General features: G+C 42.1%; 1 pseudogene; it reads right to left on the bottom strand.

Moving 5' to 3' along the window:
* Positions 1 to 243: 243 nt before the first annotated feature.
* Positions 244 to 27,752, bottom strand: LOC112219735 (annotated as a pseudogene).

Raw genomic sequence — 27,752 nt, 5'->3', positions numbered from 1 at the left:
GCAGGCTGACACAAAAACATAAATCAGTAATTGTTTCATGGATTTAATGGATTAATAAAGATAGAGCGTAAGCGAGGGAGAGAGAGAGAGAGAGAGAGAAGAACACTGGGATAAAAACTGAACAGTGAAACAAACATTAGCAACAGTTATTGAGGACAGCATGGGACTTATGATTATGTTGGTCCTTCTGTGAAGTATATATTTGGGCCAAATCATCGAAACAAATGGAAAAGAACAGACCACCACCTTACATTAATGTTTATTAACTTAGCCCTTGAAAAGAATGACAACAAATGTTTGTTTTTCTTGTCGTTCTAACATTAGGGGGGTCATCCCTGTTCTGCAGTGGAGGACCATACAAATTACAACTGTGTGCTCAAAACACATTTCCCTGGTTCTCTCTGTCTTTCCTTATCATCCACGTGCACCCGAAATGATATACAGTAGTTTCAGTGCCAAGAATTAAAGTCAAGAGTCAATTGTCATATTTAGGAATCAACCTTTTATCAAAGCCACACCAAGGCAAGGTTAGCTACCCAAGAAGATCACGCTCAGCTGAGAACCCAAATGACCCAAACGCCACCCAAAGTTAGGTGGCTGGGGAACTGGGGATTAGTCCCTATAACATGTTACATTTTAGTCATTTAGCAGACAGTCTTATCCAGAGCGACTTACAGTATTGAGCGGATCAATTTTTTTTTTACCGATACTGGACCCCTGTGGGAGTCAAACCCACAACCCTGGTGTTTAACATTGCCATGCTCTACCAACTGAGTCAGATATGTACCCTGACCATTGTGTATCCTGTACAGTAATACCACCACCCCACTGTTCCTTACAGGCCTATAGGATCTTTTTAGTTGAGAAAATGAAAATCTTTGGGGGGAATTAAATTAAAGTCTCCCCCACATATCCACCCTGTCATCCACCCTCCCTAAATCTAAATGATACAAACTTGAAAACACTGTCTATTGCTGCATGGCTTCACTCCTTACAGTTGTGATTGGAGGGTAAGGCTTTGGGCGGTGGGTGGAGGGTGGAGTGTGGGGGGACAGCTATCCAAGCCCCTCCTGCTCGTAGGGAACTGGGAGTATCAAAGCATTGGGGTGCACATTCTCCTCTTAAGTCTGGGGAAGAGGGGTTCATGTGCAAAGGGTCTTTGAATCTTGCGCTGGTGTACCGTACCTGGAATCCCTTCTTAATGCTGGTGACATCAGAACTATATAACGATGGCATCCCCAACAGAGTAGGATCTCCTCAGGGGGATGAAAGAAAGTGAGCGAGAAAGAGAGAGTCAGAGAGAGTCAGAGAGAGAGGAGAGAGAGTCAGAGAGAGAGAAGAAAGAGAGTCAGAGAGAGAGGAGAAAGAGAGTCAGAGAGAGAGAGAGAGAGAGAGAGAGAGGAGAAAGAGAGTCAGAGAGAGTCGGGGAGAGTCAGAGAGAGAGAGGAGAGAGAGAGGAGAGAGAGAAATAATCTTACACTTCTACATTTTAAAAGTATCAAACACCCCTGGCATTTTGTGAAACGCTACATACAGTAAACATATGTACAGTAGCTGTTACAGTCTAGTAGGTGTACTGAAACCTTTGGTCGTCCTTACCCCAGATCCACAGTAACAGCCAAGCCTTGGGGCCTTGATATCAGCACCGTCAAATAGCTCCACGTAGTCGTAGCCGCAGTCTGCCTTTTCCTCAATCTCAAAGGTTTGGAATATGAGCTCTACTCTGTAGCCCTTCTCAGCAGAGACCACTCATTGGCAGTCAGACACCCTTGGGTAGTTGTTATCCCCAAACTGGGCGTGGGAGTAAAGATCTTTGGTCTTGACCTCAGCTTTAATGCTTCCTCCACACTCTGAGAACGCACAGCCACAAAATGAGAGACCGAGGCTTAGAGAAGGAACTCATTCAGATATGGAATGTGCAATTTAGCAACACATAATTCTCTGAGAGCCAGTTATTTTCCCCAAAAAAATTCCACTACATTCCCTGTGGTATTGTGTAACTTTATACGCGTGAGTTGAAAGAGACCACTAATCACAGAACCAGATGGCAACATGGACATTGTAACCCTCAATTTATGCAGGTTTCATTCCTTGAGATGAATCCTCTCATTATTCAGGGGTCCTGACAAAACCACATATGTTGTTCATGCATTACTAACATAATGTACTGTACTTTAGTGATGATATAATACAAACAAAACAAAAAAACAGAAATATTGCCATCAGCATACAAGAAGAAATTTGCATCAGTGGACACAAAGCCGATCATTAATGATGAAGGAGGTTAACAATGGTCCCAGGATCAAATCCTTGTGGCCCATCCTTTTCAACCACCTGTAATTGGAGTTGTCTCTGGGATAACGCCTTTTTGAATGATTTGAGAGACAAAATGAGCCCACCTGGATCAAAGGCCTTGCTAAGATCAATGAATACCTCTTAACTGGTCGGCTGAGATTGATGGATTATTTATTATTATTATCAATATTTTAAATAGGCTATGGCAGTGGATTGACCAGACCTAAATAAAAAAGTTGAATAATTGATTATACAATCAATATTAGTTGATTATTCAAATTTCTCTGAAATAAAAAAAAACATGATAGAAGTTTGCACATCTCCCCGTGCACAAGTAAGAAGGATCCATTTCAGTCCTTTCCTTTCTGGTGTCACAAAATCCAAATGCCAGTGTACGTGTCACCCACCTGCACTGTCTCAAAGCCTCTCTTCTGGACTAAGTTGTCAGAGAAGAAGCTCAGGAACATCTTGTTGCCGCTGGAGATGACTGGCGAGGGTTTCTTGGTGCCACGGAAGCATCCTAGACTGGGGGCCCAACCGTCACGCCCATTGTAGATCGCCAGGTGGTTGTAGGCACACTCCGAATGACCCTCCATGTCGATCTCTTTGAAAACCTGAAAATTGTATGAAGATTCAGCGAGGTAGGTGGTAAGAATCTACATGAACCTTATTCTGATCATGTCTATGTACTGTTACAATGTAAATGACAAGCATGACATAACAGGTACTATTAAAACAATGCCAATCTTGTCATGATACTAGCAGTAAACATAGAAGTTTGATGATGTGGCCTGGGGTGGTAGAGAGGGCCCAGGTACAGGCCTTCTTGCTGGGGTACTTTTCAGGCCAGTTGGGGCTGGCGGAGAGGCCCGACACACTGCTTACCACATGATCACAGCCGGCTGGAAAAGAAACATCGCAGAACAGCTCAGTAATCCAAGAGGACAGATCATATCCCCAGCTCTTTGATTTCATGAGCCATGTAAAGTAGGATGTCAAGGGCTTTATGTAATTCCTGGATGGATGGATACGGCCTTTCTGGGTGATACGGCCTTTCAATATCAGGCCTGATATTGGGCGTTGTGAGCAGCGCTTGTGTGAATACCCTGGACAGCTACCAATGTGCCTCTGACCCTAGTTCTCCTAAAACACCATCAATGTAGTATGAATCACAACTTCACCATCCCACTCACAGGACAGTCTCAAGGTTTTTAATTGAATAATGAGCTTCTCAGGAAATAAGTATCCCAATATTGAGACCATTGTATTTAAAAAGCTGTCATCAATCAATGTCTTCTAACTAAATGTTGATATTCTTTACGACTCTGAGAGAGCTCACTAGGTTGCAAACTGCTACAGTAAGTGAAGTTAATGAGAACGTCAGGTCCCACCTACAGTACCAGTCAAAAGTGGTACTTATTAATGCAAACCAAAGGACAGATTTCCACCAGCCTAATGTCCATTGCTCGTGTTTCTTGGCCCAGGCAAGTCTTCTTATTTTTGGTGTCCTTTAGTAGTGACTGACCTTCATGTCTTAAAAGTAATGATGGACTGTCATTTCTCTTTATTTATTTGAGCTGTTCTTGCCATAATATGGACTTGGTCTTTTACCAAATAGGGCTATATTCTGTATACCACCTCTACCTTGACACAACACAACTGATTGGCTCAAACACATGTAAGAAGGAAAGAAATTCCACAAATGAACTTATAACAAGGCACACCTGTTCATGGAAATGCATTCCAGGTGACTACATCATGAAGCCGGTTGAGAGAATGCCAAGAGTGTGCAAAGCTGTCATCAAGGCAAAGGGTGGCTACTTTGAAGAATCTCAAATATAAAATGTATTTGGATTTGTTTAACACTTTTTTGGTTACATGATTACAAATGTGTTATTTCATAGTTTTGATGTCTTCACTATTATTCTACAATGTAGAAAATAGTAATAATAAAGAAAAACCCTTGAATGAGTAGGTGTCTCCAAACTTTTGACTGGAACTGTATGTTGTTCAGTTATTCAATATGCACTAGGGTGTAGACTACATGTCACGAATATTACCGAAGGTGACTCCCCTTCTTGTTCGGGTGGCGCTCGGCGTTCGTCGTCGCCGGTCTACTAGCTATCGCCGATCCGTTGTTCTGTGTTCCTTTGGTTTGGTCTGATTGGTATCACCTGTTTCTTGTTTGGTTGTTAGGGTAGGGTTATATATTATAGTTTGTTCAGCCCGCTTCTGTTTCGTGCGGGCTTGTTAGTCTGTTTTGTTGTTTGAGTGTATTTTGTTTGTATTTGGGTTTCACGCTGTCCGTTTATATTTCTGATCATTTGTTTTTCTACTTTTGGTTCATGTTATGTTTCCGGGACATTAAAGCGTGTTTTTTCCCACATCTTTTGCTCTCTGCGCCTGACTCCACACCTCCTCACTCATTTATCGTAACACTACAGCTCTACAAAATGAAATAAGCATCCATTATCGTTAAGTAGAGTAATTTTGAATACCATATTTCGAGTGGCATTAGGAAAGAAAAATAACTTTAGCGCTAGCAATGGAAAATGTATACTACTCAAAGTGCAATCATGTCCTCTTGATGCAATATAAAGTTTAAAAAAAATAAAAACGAAAGTATCCTCAGATGCCAATGAAAGCTTGATGGAATAATTTTCATAATTGACTTTGAATCAGGTCTTGTTGCTCTGGAATATGTGAAAAGGCTCTTTGCATGTATCCTAGCTTTTTCAAAATCCATTTAGTGCATCGTTGATAATACAACTGTGATGAAGTGCTATGACTGTTCTAAAAACACTGTTTCCTCGGATAAAGGAGGATCGTTGAGGTGGCAGACACTGAGTTCATGAATAAGTTTCTGTCTAATTGATGTCCAAGTGATAAAGAACATCAACATTTAGTTAGAAGACAGGGACTGATTAGTGTTTTTTTTAAACTACAATGATGTCACTATTGGGATATTTATCTCCTGAGAAGCTCATTATTTCATTAGGACAATTGCTCAGATGGTTATTTGGTGATGTCAGACTGTGGCTTGAGTTGTTTAACACCATGAGACAGTCCAGTGATGGTGAAGTTGTGTGATTCATACTACGTTGGCGGTGTTTTTAGGAGATGGTTAAGTAAGCACTCCTTGCACTCACCCTCACAGCTGTGCCTGTCTGAGGCGAGCTCAAAGCCAGGGCCAGAGGCGCATCGGTAGCTGCCCAGGGTATTCACACAGCGCTGCTCACAGAGCCCAATATCAGACTTGGAACACACGTCCATCTCTACCACCCACAGAAGCTGTCAGGATATACCATTAAGAAGAAAGGAACCAGAGGAAGCCATCACTTCTTGTATTAATACTTTCACTTCCTTCACATAGTATTTCCAGTCGACAGAAATAAAGAGTTCATAATATACTCCATCTCTTTCATCCAGAAAGGCCGTTGTGAAATCCCATGAAGGAAAAAGAGAAAATGGAGTTAACATTTCTAAGAAACCCTCAGACTTCCCTCCCATTGAAGCAGCGTACACTAACCACAAAATCATGATGCAAATGGCCAAAGTAAAATTATTGAAACTTTTATTGTGTACACACAGGTGGACATCCAGCCTTCCATCTAAAGCCCACAAATACTAAGTATATCAAATGAACTGATATGCGGAGGAAGACGTAACGTAACTCTTTTATTACATAAATCAGCCATGTTAGAAGATGGTTCCACAGATGTTCATGTGAACTAATATATTATGACAAATCCTTCACTGGTAGTAAATGTTGTAAAGGATTTTGGTGCAAAATTACCCAATCCTGTGGCATCTCATCATCATCACTAACACTAGTCACAGATGGACACTATTCTTGATCTCCGATCTTTGAAGTAGTTTGCAGCAAATCCAGCCTTGTTCACTGACCCATCAGACACAAACTTCATCCAGAGCTGGTTGGAGCTGGTCTTGATGTCATCTGGTTTGTCTTAGTCACAGAAGCAGCCCAGCAGTGGAATGCTCTCTGACTTCCCGTTTCTCACCTCCAGGTAGTCATAGGCACAGCGGTCATGCCTCTCAATCTGTGGTAGAGACAGGCAAGGCACATTGGAGAATGTTGACACAGGATGCTCAACTGTCCTACAAATTCACATCTACTCTGCTATGTCGGTTGTAAATATGATTATTTCAAACCGACATAGAAGTCTCCATCACAAATCAAATCAAATTGTGTTTGTCACATGCGTCGAATACACCATGTGTACACATTATCGTGAAATGCTTACTTAAAAGCCCTTAACCAACAATGCAGTTCGACAAATAGAGTTAAGAAAATATTTACGAATATAAACTAAAGTTAAAAAAATAAATATTTATAATAATAAAAAAGCAACACAAGAAAATTACATAATAACGAGACTATATTCAGGGGGTACCGGTACCAATGCGGAGTCAATGTGCGTGGGTACAGTTTAGTCAACGTAATTTGTAAAGTTAATATGCATAGATAATAAACCGTGAGTAGCAGTGAGTAGCAGCAGGGAAAAGTACACTGCGCATTCAGCACCACGGACAGAACTCTTGTTAACGGGTATGCACAAAAACACAAGAAAGAGAGAGAGAGCTCAACATTACATTTAAACTATTCAATCAGTGTGAGGAGTGAAGTCTCTGATGGGCATTGACTAGATTCGCGAAGTCAGGTATAGTTTCTGACGTCGCTATGCGTCGGATTGCTGAGAGGTGAGAGTCAGAAAGAGATCATCTGTGCCTTGACTTGTTATATTTCATCACTGAAAATGTCTGTTCACATACATTGGTTGACCCAAAAATGTACAAACATCTTTTGAGCATGACTCCTAATCTTTGGAAATTTTGTTAATCGAGAGATGCATAGAACCTCGTCAGTGACATTGTTTTGAATAGTTCTCCAATCACTGCATCAGACTGTACATCAATATGCACAAGTTGCAGGTCAGTGGGAGCGTTATCCACAGTGAAGGTGAAAGGAGAGGAAACCAACAGCATGTCATTTTCCAACACTTTGAAATCCTCAAAACAACGAGAAAACTCACTGTTCAAAGCAGGCAGCAGCGATGTGTACTTCTCCTGCTGGTCATCTGATAGTGAACAGACTAGTAATGGGAAGGTGGGTGATATTTGTTGGCTTCTACTTGACGGGTCAGGAGGAGTAATTTTTCCTTGAAGGCTTTGACAAGGCTGTGCATCTGATGTGCAAAAAGGCCCTTCCCTTGTAGTTTGGAATTCAGTTCATTCATGAGGGCCATGATGTACATGGTGAAGGCAAAGTCAGCCAACCATTCTTTGTCTTGCAATTGAGGGAAATCCACATATTTTCCTTTCATTTGCAAAAACTCAGCAATCTCTGACTTCAGGTCCCACACCCTTTTAAGCACCTTTCCCAAACGCAGCCATCTCACGTTTGTGTGGTAGGGGAGATCTGCATGACCTGTGGTTTAACTGCCTGTGGTTTAAAGATTTTGCTCTTATGAAGTTTACCACTTTTGTGACTGTATCCACAACATGACTCATTTTCAGAACACATTTACAGAGAACCTCCTGATGAATAATGTAATGCAGGAAAAAAAACAATTCTGATCTGGATTCAGCTCAGCTACTTGATCTTGTATCCTTTTCAAGAGGCCAACCTGTCAAGTCTGTCCTGTCAAGTTTGGGCACTCTTCATTGACTGCACTGAAGCAAACTCCTCTTGTAAGTTCAAAGTCTGGGGTTATGCCTCGTAAGAATATCAACAACTGCACCGTGTCATGTGCATCATTGCTCTCATCCAGGGCCAAGGAGAAATAGGTGAAATCTTTTACCTTGTCTTTCAACTGTTGTTCTATATTCTCTGCAATGTTCTCAACACACCATGTCACTGTTTGTCTTGACATGGAAACATTTTCAAACAGCTCTTTCTTGTTGGTGCAAAGTATTGCTGCAGAGTCAATGAAACATTCTTTAATGAATTCGCCCTCAGCGAATGGCTTGCTATGTTTCGCAATTGTGGGGCAGTACATAGCTAGCTCTCACAATTTTGTCGTTATTGTATTGTGAAAAGTCATTGCTGCTTTTTCAACTGAGAAAGCAACTATTTCGATGTACTTGCACTCTGCTCAGAAGACATATTTCTATATTTCTCTGCATGCTTTGCCTGGAAGTGTTGGGATAAGTTGTAGTCTTTCAAGACAGCGATGCTCTCTTTGCACACTAAGCACACAGCTTTCCCTGATACCTCAATAAATAAATATTTTGATGTCCACTATTGCTGGAACACCCAACATTCAATTGTCTACTTTCCTTTTCTTTGAAATCTTTGAAAAACTAATTTTGGCACAATTTCTAGCTAGCTACTATTTGTAACTGTGACGTGTATATCAACCTGTCAGTCACTGCCTGTCCTCGTCCAGTTATTTATACGTGCCTTGAAAATAAATGTCCCACAAGCGGTAGGAGTTAAATCATTACACATAGGCGAGTATTCATTGGGCTTTTAATTTGAATAACAAATATGTTTTTCAAAACTTTACTATCACAAAATCTTTACGTGATCTGAGCATGATTCCGCGGGCCATATTGAATCAGGTCGCGGGCCGCATACGGCCCCCGGGCCAGCATTTGCACAGTCCTGGCTTAGTAAATACACTACCATTCAAAAAGTTTGAGGTCACCAAGAAATGTCCTTGTTTTTGAAAGAAAAGCAAAACATTTAGTCCATTAAAATAACATCAAATTGACCAGAAATGCAGTGTAGACATTGTTAATGTTGTAAATGACTATTGTAGCTGGAAACGGCTGCTTTTTTATGGAATATCTACATAGGCGTAGCAGCAGTGCCAGTGAAGGAGTGACAGAAGAGATTGCAAGTAAAGCAAGTGATAACGGAAAGGAAGAGTATGGACAGATTAGAAGTGAGGAAGATGAGGTTTTAGATGATCCAGCACTGTGGCCAGAGAAAGTACAAGATCATGAAAGAGAAGCAAGGGTTCGCAGACTAGCCAACAGGTGTGGTGAGGAGACAAAACTGTATAAAATCATGCCCCCAGACTCAGAAGGCAAGCCATTCCCCAACTATTAACAGTACAGTAAGTCAGCAAACAGAAGAGAAAAGGTGCAGAGAGACTGGCTTATTTATAGTAAGAGTGTAAAGGCATTATATTGCATTCTGTGTGTTCTCATGAGCAAAGTAAACCATCACCCAGTTCTGAATAGTAAAGATGACTATAAGATATCATCAGTGTAATGGCGGAGGCATGTATGACAAACTACCAGAGAATGAGGAGGGTGTGTTTCACAAGAGCTGTTACTGGAAATGGAAAGATCTGCCGCATACCGTAACAACAGCTACAGGTATAGACAGTCAGCGGCAGAAACAAATCCAGTCAGAAAAAAAACTGAGCACTTCTAGAAAGGATTGTGGATGTGACACTGTACTTAGCTTCTAGGAATCTGCCATTCCAGGGGAAATCACTCCATCTTGATGTGCATAATGGACATTGCCTAGGCTTACTTGAACTGTTGTCAAATTATGACCTGCTATTACGTGATCACTTACAGAAAGTCAGGGACAAAAAGAAAGGAGCACGGCTGACTCATTACCTCAGCCCTGAGAGCCAAAATGAGTTCTCAGGAATATGTGGTCAAAGGGTTTTGTAAACAATACTTTATGAAAGAGAAGATGCAATCTATTACTTGGTTATATGTGATGCAACTCCCAACATTTCTCGTACTGAGCAAAATGTATTATTGGTGAGATATGTACACAAAGATAAAGTTCAGGGAACAGGTGTGTAACGAGGTTCTTCCTGGGAAGGAGAGGCGGACCAAAATGCAGTGTGGTTATAATTCATGGTTCTTTAATAAAGAAACTATACATGAATAAACTACAAAAACAAGAACTGTGAAAACCCAAAACAGTCCTGTGTGGTACAAATACTGACACAGGAGACAATCACCCACAAAACCCAACACCAAACAGGCTACCTAAATATGGTTCCCAATCAGAGACAATGACTAACACCTGCCTCTGATTGAGAACCAGGCCAAACACAGAAACAGACAAACTAGACACACAACATAGAATGCCCACTCAGATCACACCCTGAAACAAAACATAGAAACATACAAAGCAAACTATGGTCAGGGTGTGACAAGGTCACTGGGAAATAATTGAACGTTTTCTTGAATTTAAAGATTTTGCTAGAAAGACAGGCAGTGAAATATTGGAAGGGCATGGTATTGACATAGCAGATTGCTGTGGTAAAGGCTATGATAATGGTGCAAATATGTCAGGGAAAGTGAAGGGAATTCAAGCAAACATACTGCAAAATAATCCACTGGCCACATACTCACCTTGTGCCTCCCACTCTCTCAACTCTTAATCTTGGGGGATTACGTGCAGCTCAGTCGTGCCCAGAAGTATCAGTCTTTTTTGGCTGTGTGAATCGTCTTTACAATCTGTCAAGTGCTAGCCCAGAACGATGGGCCATTCTCGAGGAAAAGACTGGCTCCTGTCTTAAACGCCTTTCAGACACGTGATGGAGTGAGCATATTGCTGCGGTCCAACCAGTGGTAACTAATTTACCGTCTATCATCAAGGCCCTAGACATGCCTCTTGCTACCTGCAGCCTGACAAACCAAGCCAAATCCGAGGCAAAAGGTCTGAAAAGCTACTTCATGTCTTTCAAGGCAAATCTTCCCGCTCACTTTCTGGGTAAAGGTTTTGCAGTGCATTGAGAATTAAGCCTAATTCTTCCGTCGGGAAATATTTCTCTGGACACTGAAGCAGCTCACATTAAGGCACTGCAGGAAGAAATACAGGCTCTGTGTAATCAATGGGACGCTCTTCTGGCAGAAGCTACTCAACTACTCAGTTTCACAGAGAACAGAGGAGCCGCCAGAAAAAAAGAAAACGTTTCCCTGATGAGACTGAAGATGACATAGCAGATGAACAGAAGTCAGACACTGGATTTCTCAACACACTGTTTTATGTGGCTCTGGATAGTATAAACAATCATTTGGACATGCGGTTCCACACGATTGCAACTATATGCGAGGAGTTTTCACCAACACTTACATTTAGGAAAATGACTAAAAACAAAATGTGTGTATCTTGCCACAAATTGAGAAACAAGTACTCCAAAAGATCTCACAGATGGATTTGAAAATGAATTGTGACATCTAAAGACAATATATGGTGTCACTTTTTCAGATGGTCTTTCTCCTGTAGAGCTCCTAACGGACATCCACAAGATGCAGCTGCAGAGCATTTTTGGAGAGGTGTGCATTGCACTGTGAATCTTCTGTACAATGCCTGTAACAGTTGCTGGAGGTGAACGTGCCTTCAGTAAGCTGAAACTTATAAAGAACTATCGGAGATCTACAATGTGCCAAGACAGGTTGAACAGCCTGCCATCCTTCAATTGAAAACCAGTTAGCTGGTGAAAAATAAACTGGAAAGACATTATAAATGGGTTTGCTCCACAAGAAGGCTCGACACTGGGCTCTTGGGGCAGTGTAATATGAGTTTTGTTTACAGGGAACAAAAACACAAGGACAACTGCCTTAACATGTTCTACCCAAGCCTGCCCGGGGATGGGCAAAATACTGTTTCAGAGTATTTTCTGCCATGGTTTATCTCCTGTTGAACTTACTCAGGAATGCCCACATAATGTCTTGACACTACAGTTGCAGTTTCACATATGCTTGTTCTCTGTCGGTACCACATTGATGCCGCAGTCCATATAGTTCAGGATTTTTTAAAACATTTTGGGTATGTTATTTAGGCACATATTTAGGAATTATGCATAGGGCAGAAGAGGGTTAGCCTTGTTTATAAGAATTGGCAATAAATGATTTAATCTGAAACATATATTAATGATTTAATCCAATACCATATATTAAAAAACAAGTCACCAATTGTGTAGTTATTTAAAATAAAGCATCATAAAAATCTCATATTACAAATATTAACACATGTTAAGTTTGCGGAAAATAAACGCAGTTGACAGTGAGAGAACATTTATTTTTTTGCTGAGTTTAAAATATTAGCTCAAAATTACCTAAATATAAACCGGCACCTAAATATAAACAGTACAGTCACCCAAAATAATTTCCGGCATCTATTTCAGTCCAAGTCAAGCACTGCATACAAGTACATGATTGAGTGAAAATGACATTCCACTTCCCTTTCTGCTTCATAATCTTTACCTCAAATGACTGGAAGGAGAGGCCCACATGGAAATCCTGCGCTACTGTGATCTTCCACACATACTCTTTGCTGGGCCGGTAGTCATCTGGGTAGTTAGGTGACTGGATCTGGCCATTGTTCCTCTTCACCTCTCCCCCACAGATGGCTGGTGAGAGAGGAAGGGGGCTACACCTTCCATGAATTCTTCTAACAACAATATCAACTTCCCTCTTTTTTTAAATCAAGGGAATATAGTGGCAAAACATGAGATTTGTGTTGTGTTTATAGCGCTTACGTCATTTGAATATTGCAGAAAACTAAGGCTTTTCAGACACTAAAAGAAGGACATTTAGACAATATACAGACAATATGGTCAGTGGTGAAATGGCTGATGTTACCTTCATACATGGCTGAGAAACCCTTGCCCACCCAGTTGCTGCTGCTCCTGGAATCTATCCATAGCCGACAGTCCGTGGAAACAATGAGGCCTAACAACACTGAGACGGGCAGCTCTTAGTCAATCTCAGTTACACAAGACAGCTGGTGAAGCCTGATCTTTATGCATCCGTGTATTATTCTGAACATATTGTACATTCTATTGAAATTCTCTACATTTTCATGAACTGTTCTGCTCTAGGAATTCAAAATCTCAGGTGAACATTAAATTAGGCACAGATGTTTTCTAAATTACTTACAGTTTTTCTCAGTCGCTTTGGTGCATTTCTTAGATCAAAAGTGCAATTCTTGATACTACTTGTACAAATTCCAAGTCGTCTAGTCACTTGTGCACATCATTAAAGCAATTTCTTATTCCTTTGAACAAATTGCAATTGATAATGTACAAGTGTCAGCTTTTTTCCACATTAGCAATTGCTCATGTCATGTTGATCAAAATATAGTAGATGGTTCTCTGTTGAATAGTCTTACCCCTCAAAACATCTAGGCATTAGTTCCTTGCGTAAGCCATTACATGCAAAATTGTTGAACTATTTGTCATAAACTGTCAAAGCATAGTTTTACACATTTCTATTAGACCTTTTGTACAAAAACGTGAATTGATGAATCGTGCAGGTGAAATTGACCCTCACTCATGAAGGAATGTAAAGTGTTAGTTCAACCAACAATCAACCAGTTGTCTAAATTGCTCAAAGGTGCATCTCATGAAGAATCAATTGGCAAGCATATATAGACAGACCACAAAACAGCGTTGCAATTTTCCAATAATGGATGGACCAGGAAACGAACAGGGTCATCAGCCAAGAGGAGGAAGAATCGACCTGGCCCGGGTATCCTGGAAGGACATTGACCTCATCCCGTCAGTTGAGGATGCCTGGTCATTCTTTAAAAGTAACTTCCTCACCATTTTAGATAAGCATGCTCCGTTCAAAAAATGCAGAACTAAGAACAGATATAGCCCTTGGTTCACTCCAGACCTGACTGCCCTCGACCAGCACAAAAATATCCTGTGGCGGACTGCAATAGCATCGAATAGTCCCCGCGATATGCAACTGTTCAGGGAAGTCAGGAACCAATACACGCAGTCAGTCAGGAAAGCTAAGGCCAGCTTCTTCAGGCAGAAGTTTGCATCCTGCTCCAACTCCAAAAAGTTCTGGGACACTGTGAAGTCCATGGAGAACAAGAGCAACTCCTCCCAGCTGCCCACTGCACTGAGGCTAGGTAACACGGTCACCAGCGATAAATCCATGATTATCGAAAACTTCAACAAGCATTTCTCAACAGCTGGCCATGCTTTCCGCCTGGCTACTCCAACCTCGGCCAACAGCTCCGCCCCCCCGCAGCTACTCGCCCAAGCCTCTCCAGGTTCTCCTTTACCCAAATCCAGATAGCAGATGTCCTGAAAGAGCTGCAAAACCTGGACCCGTACAAATCAGCTGGGCTTGACAATCTGGACCCTCTATTTCTGAAACTATCCACCGCCATTGTCGCAACCCCTATTACCAGCCTGTTCAACCTCTCTTTCATATCGTCTGAGATCCCCAAGGATTGGAAAGCTGCCGCAGTCATTCCCCTCTTCAAAGGGGGAGACACCCTGGACCCAAACTGTTACAGACCTATATCCATCCTGCCCTGCCTATCTAAGGTCTTCGAAAGCCAAGTCAACAAACAGGTCACTGACCATCTCAAATCCCACCGTACCTTCTCCGCTGTGCAATCTGGTTTACAAACCGGTCACGGGTGCACCTCAGCCACGCTCAAGGTACTAAATGATATCATAACCGCCATCGATAAAAGACAGTACTCTGCAGCCGTCTTCATCGACCTTGCCAAGGCTTTCGACTCTGTCAATCACCATATTCTTATCGGCAGACTCAGTAGCCTCGGTTTTTCGGATGACTGCCTTGCCTGGTTCACCAATTACTTTGCAGACAGAGTTCAGTGTGTCAAATCGGAGGGCATGCTGTCCGGTCCTCTGGCAGTCTCTATGGGGGTGCCACAGGGTTCAATCCTCGGGCCGACTCTTTTCTCTGTATATATCAATGATGTTGCTCTTGCTGCGGGCGATTCCCTGATCCACCTCTACGCAGACGACACCATTCTATATACTTCCGGCCCGTCCTTGGACACTGTGCTATCTAACCTCCAAACGAGCTTCAATGCCATACAACACTCCTTCCGTGGCCTCCAACTGCTCTTAAACGCTAGTAAAACCAAATGCATGCTTTTCAACCGTTCGCTGCCTGCACCCGCACGCCTGACCAGCATCACCACCCTGGATGGTTCCGACCTTGAATATGTGGACATCTATAAGTACCTAGGTGTCTGGCTAGACTGTAAACTCTCCTTCCAGACTCATATCAAACATCTCCAATCGAAAATCAAATCAAGAGTCGGCTTTCTATTCCGCAACAAAGCCTCCTTTACTCACGCCGCCAAACTTACCCTAGTAAAACTGACTATCCTACCGATCCTCGACTTCGGCGATGTCATCTACAAAATTGCTTCCAACACTCTACTCAGCAAACTGGATGCAGTTTATCACAGTGCCATCCGTTTTGTCACTAAAGCACCTTATACCACCCACCACTGCGACTTGTATGCTCTAGTCGGCTGGCCCTCGCTACATATTCGTCGCCAGACCCACTGGCTCCAGGTCATCTTACAAGTCCATGCTAGGTAAAGCTCCGCCTTATCTCAGTTCACTGGTCACGATGGCAACACCCATCCGTAGCACGCGCTCCAGCAGGTGCATCTCACTGATCATCCCTAAAGCCAACACCTCATTTGGCCGCCTTTCGTTCCAGTTCTCTGCTGCCTGTGACTGGAACGAATTGCAAAAATCGCTGAAGTTGGAGACTTTTATCTCCCTCACCAACTTCAAACATCTGCTATCTGAGCAGCTAACCGATCGCTGCAGCTGTACATAGTCTATCGGTAAATAGCCCACCCATTTTTACCTACCTCATCCCCATACTGTTTTTATTTATTTACTTTTCTGCTCTTTTGCACACCAATATCTCTACCTGTACATGACCATCTGATCATTTATCACTCCAGTGTTAATCTGCAAAATTGTAATTATTCGCCTATCTCCTCATGCCTTTTGCACACAATGTATATAGACTCCCCTTTTTTTTCTACTGTGTTATTGACTTGTTAATTGTTTACTCCATGTGTAACTCTGTGTTGTCTGTTCACACTGCTATGCTTTATCTTGGCCAGGTCGCAGTTGCAAATGAGAACTTGTTCTCAACTAGCCTACCTGGTTAAATAAAGGTGAAATAAATAAATAAATTAAAAAGAGGAGCAAGGATGTGTGGTGGAAGGCAAAACAGAGGAAGAGGCAGAAGAGGACATAGGCGCATATCTGATGACATAAGGGCCACTATTGTAGACCATGTTGTCAATCATGGCCTTACAATGGCTGAGGCGGGTCGAAGGGTGCAGCCGAATATTGGGAGATCAACCGTGTCCTCAATAGTTCAAACCTTTCGAAGAGAGAACAGGTATGTCCACCAATGTACAGTGCACTGTTACTGAATATAAGCAGTATACTGTATACTCCCTACAATGCTTCATATTACAGTAGTCCACTTGTATTTCACAGCATACAGAAATATACTCTATACAGATACATACTGCACCTTACATGCACCCACCTGTATGTTTTACAGTAAAATGTGTGTTCGCATAGTTTTTGTCTATGTGAAAGTGTGCGATACATCACTGCATTTTTCTGCAAGATTACCTCAAACCGGTGGCAGAGGACGCCTTTTCACACCTCAACAGGAGGAGGCTATTTGCACTATGGTCCTAGCAAACAATCCCATGAGACTCAGGGAAATACAAAGGACCATTATAGAAGACAACGATGTCTTTGAAAACATCCATACGGTTAGCATCTCAACCATCGACAGGGTGCTGCATAGAAACCAGATGAGTATGAAACAGCTGTACCGTGTACCATTCCAAAGGAATGAGGACAGAGTTAAGGAGCTACGGTACCAGTATGTACAGGTAAAACATATATCTATGTAACTACTTTACAGCAACATTTTATAGTGGTACATAGTACAGTAAGCATAAACTGCACACATTTCCATTGCTGTGGAAGGACCATGCAATATATGTACATTTTATGTCACTCTTCCTTACCAAAACAAATTCAACTGTGTGTTCTGGGATATAGCGTATAATGGAGTTGGAATCAAGTGAACCCTCTCACAACTTTGTATACGTGGATGAGGCTGGCTTCAACCTGACCAAATGCAGAAGGTGGGGTCGGAATATCATCGGTCACAGAGCTACTGTGGATTTGCCAGGCCAACGGGGAGGAAATATCACCATGTGTGCTGCTATTTCGGAGCATGGTGTCCTAACCCATATCCCCCTTATAGGGCCATACATCACCCAGCATCTACTCAACTTTTTAGAGACTCTCTACAGGGCTCTCATCCCTGATGATGAGAGGGGTCTGTTTAGAGAGGATTTGCCAAAGTATGTGGTCATTTGTGATAATGTGAGTTTCCATCGATCAAACATCATAAGGCAATGGTTTGTGACCCACCCGAGGATGCTCATAGAATTCCTCCCACCTTATTCACCATTCCTTAACCCAATTGAGGAGTTATTTTCAGCATGGAGGTGGAAGGTGTACGATTGTCAGCCACACACACAGATGACCCTGCTGGCTGCAATGGATGCAGCATGTGAGGACATCACAGTAGACGCCTGCAGAGGATGGATAAGGCATTCCAAAAGATTCTTTCCACGTTGCATTGGAAGGGAAAATATCTTGTGTGATGTGGATGAGACTATGTGGGCCGACAGACAGGAACGTCTGGATGTGTAGAGACAGCACAACAGTGTTGCGGGCAAAATTGTGCCTTAGGGGTGGTTTCCTGTGTTTCTTTCTAATTTAGTTTTTTTTCCTTTGTGCCCCTTGGGTTGTCCAGTCTCTTTCAATCAATAACCCACATACAGTAATATGTAAATAGTACTGTTGAAATTGATATATGCCATAGAAGTGCAGCCTTGTGCATTTTCAATACAGTAACTGTCATCCAAACTGTAGCCTAAGTTTACATCAGGTAATACTGTCAAAGTACACAGTTACATTGACAACATGCCTAAACATTTTGACGACCTTGTTCGTGAACAATGACTCAATGACTTATCATTCTGATGACACTGTCATGATCATTGGCATGAATATTTACTTTTGAGAGATGTACTAAGGTTTTTTAGTGACTAACTAGCTTTAGAAATATATCTATTGTATATTGCAGTTTGTACAAATTGTTCTGAGAAATGCACTTATAATTTTGCACATGTTAGGGATGATGTGAAAAATGCACCAAAGCGACTGAGAAAAACTGTATTGGCAGATGTAGACCGCAGGCCTCTCTGAAGAGTTCCCTGTGGATGGGTTCCACTCTAAATCTTCGTCCATGTAAAGACCTTTCAGAGGGGTTTTTCTCCAGAACTCATTTCCGTCCTCCACATGGTCATACCAATACAAGTGAGTCCTGTAGAGGTCCATGGAGGTAAGGTTCAAAATGATCTGTGAGAGACAGACAGACAGACAGACAGACAGACAGACAGACAGACAGACAGACAGACAGACAGACAGACAGACAGACAGACAGACAGACAGACAGACAGACAGACAGACAGACAGACAGACAGACAGACAGACAGACAGACAGACAGACAGACAGACAGACAGACAGACAGACAGAGACAGTGAGAGAGAAAAGAAAGGAAGGAGTAAAGTTTGTTAAGGGTAGCACACTACATTTGAGTCATTTAGCAGGCACTCAAATCAAATCAAAGTTTATTTGTCACGTGCGTTGAATATAACAGATGTAGACCTTACAGTGAAATGCTTACTTACAGGCTCTAACCAATAGTACAAAAAGGTATTAAGTGAACAATAGGTAGGTAAAGAAATAAAATCACAGTAAAAAGACAGACTATATACAGTAGCGAGGCTATAAAAGTAGTGAGACTACATACAGACACCGGTTAGTCAGGCTGATTGAGGTAGTATGAACATGTAGATATGGTTAAAGTGACTATGCAAATATGATGAACAGAGAGTAGCAGTAGCGTAAAAGAGGGATTGGCGGGTGGTGGGTGGTGGGACAGCAGGAGCACTGGTTGGTCAGCCCAATTGAGGTTGTATGTACATGAATTTATAGTTAAAGTAACTATGCATATATAATAAACAGAGAGTAGCAGCAGTGTAAAAAGAGGGGTTGGGGGGGCACACAATGCACATAGTCCGGGTAGCCATTTGATTACCTGTTCAAGAGTCTTATGGCTTGGGGGTAAAAACTGTTGAGAAGCCTTTTTGTCCTAGACTTGGCACTCTGGTACCGCTTGCCATGCGGTAGTAGAGAGAACAGTCTATAACTGGGGTGGCTGGGGTCTTTGACAATTTTTAGGGCCTTCCTCTGACACTGCCTGGTGTAGAGGTCCTGTATGGCAGGCAGCTTAGACCCAGTGATGTGCTGGGCCGTACGCACTACCCTCTGTAGTTCCTTGCGGTCAGAGGTCGAGCAATTGCCGTACCAGGTAGTGATGTAACCAGTCAGGATGCTCTTATCCAGAACGACTTACAGGAGCAATTAAGGTTAATAAGTGCCTTGCTGAAGGGCAAATTGACAGATTTCTCACCAATTCGGCTAGTCAGGAATCAAACAAGCGACGTTTCGGTTACTGGCCCAATGCTCTTAAAATGTCTTATGGCCTTTGGGGCAGTATTGAGTAGCTTGGATGAATAAGGTGCCCAGACGTGCCCAGAGTAAAATGCCTGCTCCGCAGTCCCAGTTGCTAATATATGCATATTATTAGTACATTTTGATAGAAAACACTCTGAAGTTTCTAAAACTGTTTGAATGATGTCTGTGAGTATTACAGAACTCATATGGCAGGCAAAAACCTGAGAGAAAATCAAACCAGGAAGTGGGAAATCTCAGGTTGGTTGATTTTCAACTCAGCCGCTGTTGAAGTTACAGTGGGATATTGGTCATCTTGCACTTCCTATCTTGCGCTTCCACTAGATGTCAACCGTCTTAAGAAACTTGTTTGAGGCTTCTACTGTGAAGTGGGGCCGAATGAGAGTGGAATGAGTCAGAGGTCTGGCAGCAGTCACGCCATGGTCACGCGCATTTCACATGAGAGGTAATTTCCTGTTCCTTTGCTTTTCTGAAGACAAAGGAATTCTCCGGTTGCAATATTATTAAAGATTTATGTTAAAAACATCCTAAAGATTGATTCCAACCATTGTTTGACAAGTTTCTACGTTCTGTAACGTAACTTTTTGACATTTCGTCTGCAACTAGTGAACGCGCTTCTTGAGTTTTGATTTGTTTACCAAACGCGCTAACAAAAGTAGCTATTTGGACATAAATGATGGACATTATCGAACAAATCAAACATATATTGTGGACCTGGGATTCCTGGGAGTGCATTCTGATGAAGATCATCAAAGGTAAGTGAATATTTATAATGATATTTCTGACTTCTGCTGAGTCCAACATGGCAGATACATGTATTTGTTCTCTGAGCGCTGTTCTCAGATTATAGCATGGTTTTCTTTTTCCGTAAAGCTTTTTTGAAATCTGACACAGCGGTTGCATTAAGGAGAAGTATATCTTTAATTCCATGTATAACACTTGTATTTTCACCAACATTTATGATAAGTATTTCTGTAAATTGATGTGGCTCTCTGCAAAATCACTGGATGTTTTTGGAACTACTGAACATAATGCTCCCAATGTATACTGAGATTTTTGTATATAAATATTAACTTTACCGAACAAAACATACATGTATTGTGTAACATGAAGTCCTAGGAGTGTCATCTGATGAAGATCATCAAAGGTTAGTGATGAATTGTATCTCTATTTGTGCTTTTTGTGACTCCTCTCTTTGGCTGGAAAAATGGCTGTGTTTTCTGTGGCTTGGCTCTGACCTAACATAATCGTTTGTGGTGCTTTCGCTGTAAAGCCTATTTGAAATCGGACACTGTGATGGGATTAACAACAAGATTACCTTTAAAATGGTATAAAATACTTGTATGCTTGAGGAATTTTAATTATGAGATTTCTGTTGTTTTGAATTTGGCGCCCTGCACTTTCACTGGCTGTTGTCATATCGATCCCGTTAACGGGATTTCAGCCCTAAGAGGTTTTAACCGATAGGAAACCTGCTGCTCCCAAGAAATCCACAAAAAAATTGTGATTTAAACCTACAAGCCATTGGCTGCAAGGCAGGGATTCAACTCCAGAGCCACAGACTTCTGAGGCTATTAAGAGGCTATTTCTGAACAATTCTAATCAGGGAAGACTGAAGCCAATGCACTTCAATAAAATTCAACCAGAACTATCATCTCCTTTGGTTGTAGGATACGATTTGTTTGTTGTCAAGTGAACTGACAGAACTCACAACTCACTGAGAAACTCACTGCACAGATATGAACTGAGTTTGACGGCTAGCCTGTGGCTGTTTTCAACCTACTTTCTCTTCAGGTGTGACAGAGATCCTCCCGATACGGTGGACATAGGCTGCATATCCATTGGGATAATCAGGAGAGGAGAAGTTTCCACTACTGTCCTGTAGGCGGTCCCCACACCCTGCCCACGAAACACAACACAGCACACAGTGAAAAAGATACACACTCTAAACACACCACAGAAATGGATACAGTAAGCTACAATAGAGAAACTTTGCTGGGATACAAAAGACAAGCTTTTGTTTCAGCTGTCTCAACTAAGATTTCCCTTAGCCTTAAAAAGGAGGCACAATACCAAGCACTTGATGGTTGCTGATTGATTGGTTGTTGAATTGTAACAACTGTGGCCTGTTCCTGGGGCTTGAGTTCTCCAGATTACAACAATAAACTCAATTCCAATTTTTGGAAACTAAAGAATCAATCCGTATCCTTTGAATGGGTAGTAGTCAGATCTTGTGCAGGGTTTATTCTCATGTTCTCTCAGACATTTCAAGGGGTGAAAAGCCTACATGAGTCAGGGGGTCTGTGAAGTTGGATATGTCTTGTACACTTGTAGAGTTTGCGAGCTTGTGCGATGTCCCCTTTGCTCAGCCTTGTCCTCTGGCCAATGGGTGGCCTGACTCCATTGACATCATAACAGGCAGAATGGTGTCTAAGAAGATGCCTCTGAAGTTGAAATCCGCATAAAGGGAAACAGCGCCACTCGTCGCCCCAATGCATTTGTTCTGTTTTTGTTTATTTGATGAAAGGTAGAGGAGCATCCAGCATCGTGGTAAAAAAAAAGCTAATTAGAGTACTCCGCTGTTCTATCACATGTGCAAAAATGAGGGGGAAAAAAGTGTATGTTGTTTGAAGTAACTTCTTTGTTGTTGTAATATCACAAATGGATGTGGTAGTTTCGCCATTACGGATCCAGCTTTAAAACCTCTTAAAGATCGGGTCTTTTTTTTCAACGTTTTGTTAAAAATCACGCAAAATTTCAACGTTCTGCTACTCATGCCAGGAATATAGTACATGCATATGATTAGTATGTGTGGATAGAAAACACTCTGAAGTTTCTAAAACTAGTTAAATCATGTCTGTGACTATAACAGAACGTGTGGAGCAGGCAAAAGCCCAAGGAAAACTGTTCACAAAAAAAAATATATATATCCTTCCGCCAGTTGCCTGTATTGTCTATGGCAAGGGAAAATAGATAGCGACCAGTTTACAATGCCTACAGCTTCCACACAATGTCGCCAGTACTGTCAATTGGTTTGAAGTTAATCCTTGGTGAGATGAGAAATAGGCACTTCCTGTTATCGAGTACACAGCAGGAAGTTTTGAGAGAGAGAAAATGGACCATCATTTCAAGACATGCTGCTATTGAATACAGATCGCCCTGTGATCAATTTGATTGATTATTAACGTTTACTAATACCTAAAGTTGGTTTACAAAAGTAGTTTGAAGTGTTTTGTCAAAGTTTATCGGCAACTTTTTTAATAAAAAAAAATGACGTTGCGTTTTGTAAAGCTGCTTTTTCCTGGATCAGACGGGCTTCATAAATGGACATTTTGGGTATACATGGACGGATTTAATCAGAAAAAAATACCCAATTGTGATGTTTATGGGACATATAGGAGTGCCAACAAAGAAGCTCGTCAAAGGTAATGAATGTTTTATATTTTATTTCTGCGTTTTGTGTAGCGCCGGCTACGCTAATTCTTTTGTTTTACGTTCCCTACAGGTATTTCGGGGGGTTGCATGCTATCAGATAATAGCTTCTCATGCTTTCGCCGAAAAGCATTTTAAAAATCTGACACCGAGTGTAGCTTTAATTGAGTACCCTGCATGTGTGTTTTAATGAAAGTTTGAGTTTTAGCGAGTACTATTAGCATTTGGCGTTGCGCATTTGCATTTCCTGTTGTCTAAGTGAGACGCAGGCGTCTCACTTAGCCTTAAGAGGAGAGAGACCTCTCCCTATTCTCTCTTTGCAAAACAAAATGTTTAATTTGTATTCAGCTGATTTTTAAGCCTTTTTTGTACTGTCAAAACTCAACCATTCATCCTAGACATCACCATCATTAACAACCGTTCCATCAGTAGAAAATTACCATTCATCCTAGATCATTAACAACAGTTCCATCACTAGAAAATAACCATTCATCCTAGATCATTAACAACAGTTCCATCACTAGAAAATAACCATTCATCCTAGATCATTAACAACAGTTCCATCACTAGAAAATAACCATTCATCCTAGACATCACCATCATTAACAACAGTTCCAATACTGGAAAATAAGACATTTTCACACGGGGTTCCAGTTTGACACTTTTCTACTTTATCGACCTCCCTTTCTATCCCCCCAGCAGCCAGTTGTCACCCAGTTCCCATGGTAATGCACCCGTGAATGGCAGGCATGTGAAAATGGAGCAGTCTGAACGAGGGCTTTATGCTGTGCCAACGGGCTCAGTGGAGCCCAGCACTGAGAGCCTAGATTGTCCCAAACAAAGACCCAACTGACAGCTCTATATTTACCCTGGCCTGCCACCATGACCTTGGCCTGCAAAGTGTTGGTGGAGGTAAAAAATCTTAAAACCAACAGGGTAACAACATGCACGAGACAGAAATGAAAAGGTATCAGTCTTCTGTGAAATCATTCTAATCACAATCAGGACCCAATCCCCGTGGCATCCCAGGGTTCTTTGAAGTCAGATCTAGGTGCAAAGAGTTTGTTTTGAAGGAAGATAACCAGTTCCTGACAATGACATTGTTATTATAATATGTATACTAATTAGAAGATTTAATGCTTTCATGCACAAGCAACCTGACTAGAACATGTCAGGTGAAAAACAAAGTACTTGAGTGTATAATACTCAACTGAAGGTTAGACTAAAACAAATGTACAAGGAATAACAATATAAGCACAACATGCAACAATTTCAACGATTTTACTGAGTTACAGTTCATATAAGGATATCAGTCCATTGAAATAAATTTAATAGGCCATAATCTATGGATTTCCCATGACAGGGCAGGGGCGCAGGCAGCCATGGGTGACCTGGGAGGGCACACACTTGGAAGCCAGGCCCACTGTCACGCCCTGACCTTAGTTATCTATGTTTTCTTTATTATTTTGGTTAGGTCAGGGTGTGACTAGGGTGGGTATGCTAGTTTTTGTATTGTCTAGGGTTTTTGTATATCTCAGGTTTTTTGTAGGTCTAGGTATTTGTACAGTATGTCTATGGTGGCCTGATATGGTTCCCAATCAGAGGCAGCTGTTTATCGTTGTCTCTAATTGGGGACCATATTTAGGTAGCCATTTTTCCTTGGGTATTTGTGGGTTCTTGATCTATGTTTAGTTGCCTGTTTGCACTATCCATATTAGCTTCACGGTTCTTTTTGTTGTTTTGTTAGTTTGTTCAGTGTTCTTTCTTTATTAAAAGAAGAATGTACGTATACCACGCTGCGCCTTGGTCTCCTCCTTACAATGGATGTGACACCCACCTACTAGGGAGCCAGAACCAGCCAATCAGACTTGAGGTTTTTTTTCCCAAAAAAGGGCTTTATTACAGACAGAAATGCTAATCAGTTTTATCAGCTGTCCAGGTGGCTGGTCTCTGACAATCCCATGGGGTGAAGAATGCAGATGTGGAGGTCCTGGGGTGGCGTGGTTACATGTGGTCTGCAGTTGTGAGGCTGGTTGGACGTACTTACAAATTCTCTAAAATGACGTTGGAGGCAGCTTATGGTAGAGCAATGAACATTCAAGTCTCATGCCAATTGCACACTCCTTCAAAACTTGAGACATCTGTGGCATTGTGTCGTGTGACAAAACTGCACATTTTAGAGTGCCTTTTATTGTCCACAGCACAAGGTGCACCTGTGTAATGATCATGCTGTTTAAGCAGCTTCTTGATATGCCACACATGTCAGGTCAATTATCTTGGCAAAGGAGAAATGCACACATTTGTGCACAGAATGTAAGAGAAATATGTCAGAATGTGTGCGTACTGTTAGCGAAGTCAGGTGCAGGAGAGCAGAGATTTGTGAACAGGCGCACACTTTATTTAGGCAAAAGTGCAAAACAGTCACAAGGATTATGTTTAACAATAAACATCTTTGTGAAAAATAACACAGAAAAAACAAGCCAGTCTGGCGTGTCAACAATACACACGTAACACAAACAATCTTACACAAAGACATGATGGGGAACAGAGGAATAAATACATGTACAGTGGGGCAAAAAAAGTATTTAGTCAGCCACCAATTGTGCAAGTTCTCCCACTTAAAAAGATGAGAGAGGCCTGTAATTTTCATCATAGGTACACTTCAACTATGACAGACAAAATTAGAAAAAAAAATCCAGAAAATCACATTGTAGGATTTTCTATGAATTTATTTGCAAATTATGGTGGAAAATAAGTATTTGGTCACTTATAAACAAGCAAGATTTCTGGCTCTCGCAGAGCTGTAACTTCTTCTTTAAGAGGCTCCTCTGTCCTCTACTCGTTACCTGTATTAATGTATTAATGGCACCTGTTTGAACTTGTTATCAGTATAAAAGACACCTGTCCACAACCTCAAACAGTCACACTCCAAACTCCGCTATGGCCAAGACCAAAGAGCTGTCAAAGGACACCAGGCTGGGAAGACTGAATCTGCAATAGGTAAGCAGCTTGGTTTGAAGAAATCAACTGTGGGAGCAATTATTAGGAAATGGAAGACATACAAGACCACTGATAATCTCCCTCGATCTGGTGCTCCACGCAAGATCTCACCCCGTGGGGTCAAAATGATCACAAGAACGGTGAGCAAAAATCCCAGAACCACACAGGGGGACCTAGTGAATGACCTGCAGAGAGCTGGGACCAAAGTAACAAAGCCTACCATCAGTAACACACTACGCCGTCAGGGACTCAAATCCTGCAGAGCCAGACGTGTCCCCCTGCTTAAGCCAGTACATGTCCAGGCCCGTCTGAAGTTTGCTAGAGAGCATTTGGATGATCCAGAAGAAGATTGGGAGAATGTCATATGGTCAGATGAAACCAAAACAGAACATTTTGGTAAAAACTCAACTCGTCGTGTTTGGAGGACAAAGATTGCTGAGTTGCATCCAAAGAACACCATACCTACTGTGAAGCATGGGGGTGGAAACATCATGCTTTGGGGCTGTTTTTCTGCAATGGGACCAGGATGACTGATCCGTGTAAAGGAAATAATGAATGGGGCCATGTGTCGTGAGATTCTGAGTGAAAACCTCCTTCCACCAGCAAGGGCATTGAAGATGAAACGTGGCTGGGTCTATCAGCATGACAATGATCCCAAACACATCACCCGAGCAATGAAGTAGTGGCTTCGTAAGAAGCATTTCAAGGTCCTGGAGTGGCCTAGCCAGTCTCCAGATCTCAACCCCATAGAAAATCTTTGGAGGGAGTTGAAAGTCCGTGTTGCCCAGCAACAGCCCCAAAACATCACTGCTCTAGAGGAGATCTGCATGGAAGAATGGGCCAAAATACCAGCAACAGTGTGTGAAAACCTTGTGAAGACTTACAGAAAATGTTTGACCTCTGTCATTGCCAACAAAGGGTATATAACAAAGTATTGAGATAAACTTTTGTTATTGACCAAATACTTATTTTCCACCATAATTTGCAAATAAATTCATTAAAAATCCTACAATGTGATTTTCTGGATTTTTTTTCTCAATTTGTCTGTCATAGTTGAAGTGTACGTATGATGAACACTACAGGCCTCTCTCATCTTTTTAAGTGGGAGAACTTGCACAATTGGTGGCTGACTAAATACTTTTTTGCCCCTGACGCGCGGCTCCAGCGTTGCGTCGACGCGATGGTGGAACTCACGCAGCAGTTCAGGGTCCAATAGATCATCCACCGGAACCCAGCACCTCTCCTCCGGACCGTACCCCTCCCACTCCACGAGGTACTGAAGGCCCCTCGCCTGACACCTCGAATCCAGGATGGAACGGACTTAGTACGCCGGGGCCCCCTCGGTGGAGGAGGAACCTCCCATACCTCAGATTCCTGGAGCGGACCAGCCACCACTGGCCTGAGGAGAGACACATGGAACGAGGGGTTAATATGGTTATCGGGGGGAAGCTGTAACCTGTAAAATACCTAGTTCACTCTCCTCAGGACTTTGAATGGCCCCACAAACCGCGGACCCAGCTTCCGGCAGGGCAGGCGGAGGGGCAGGTTTCAGGTCGAGAGCCACACCGGGGCATCACTGCGGTGACAGTCCGCGCTGGTCTTTTGTCGCAGTGCGGCCTGCTGGAGGTGACCAT

Source organism: Oncorhynchus tshawytscha, linkage group LG20, assembly GCF_018296145.1.
Source record: "Oncorhynchus tshawytscha isolate Ot180627B linkage group LG20, Otsh_v2.0, whole genome shotgun sequence".
NCBI lineage: Eukaryota > Metazoa > Chordata > Actinopteri > Salmoniformes > Salmonidae > Oncorhynchus > Oncorhynchus tshawytscha.
This window is presented reverse-complemented; position numbering and strand designations above follow the sequence as displayed.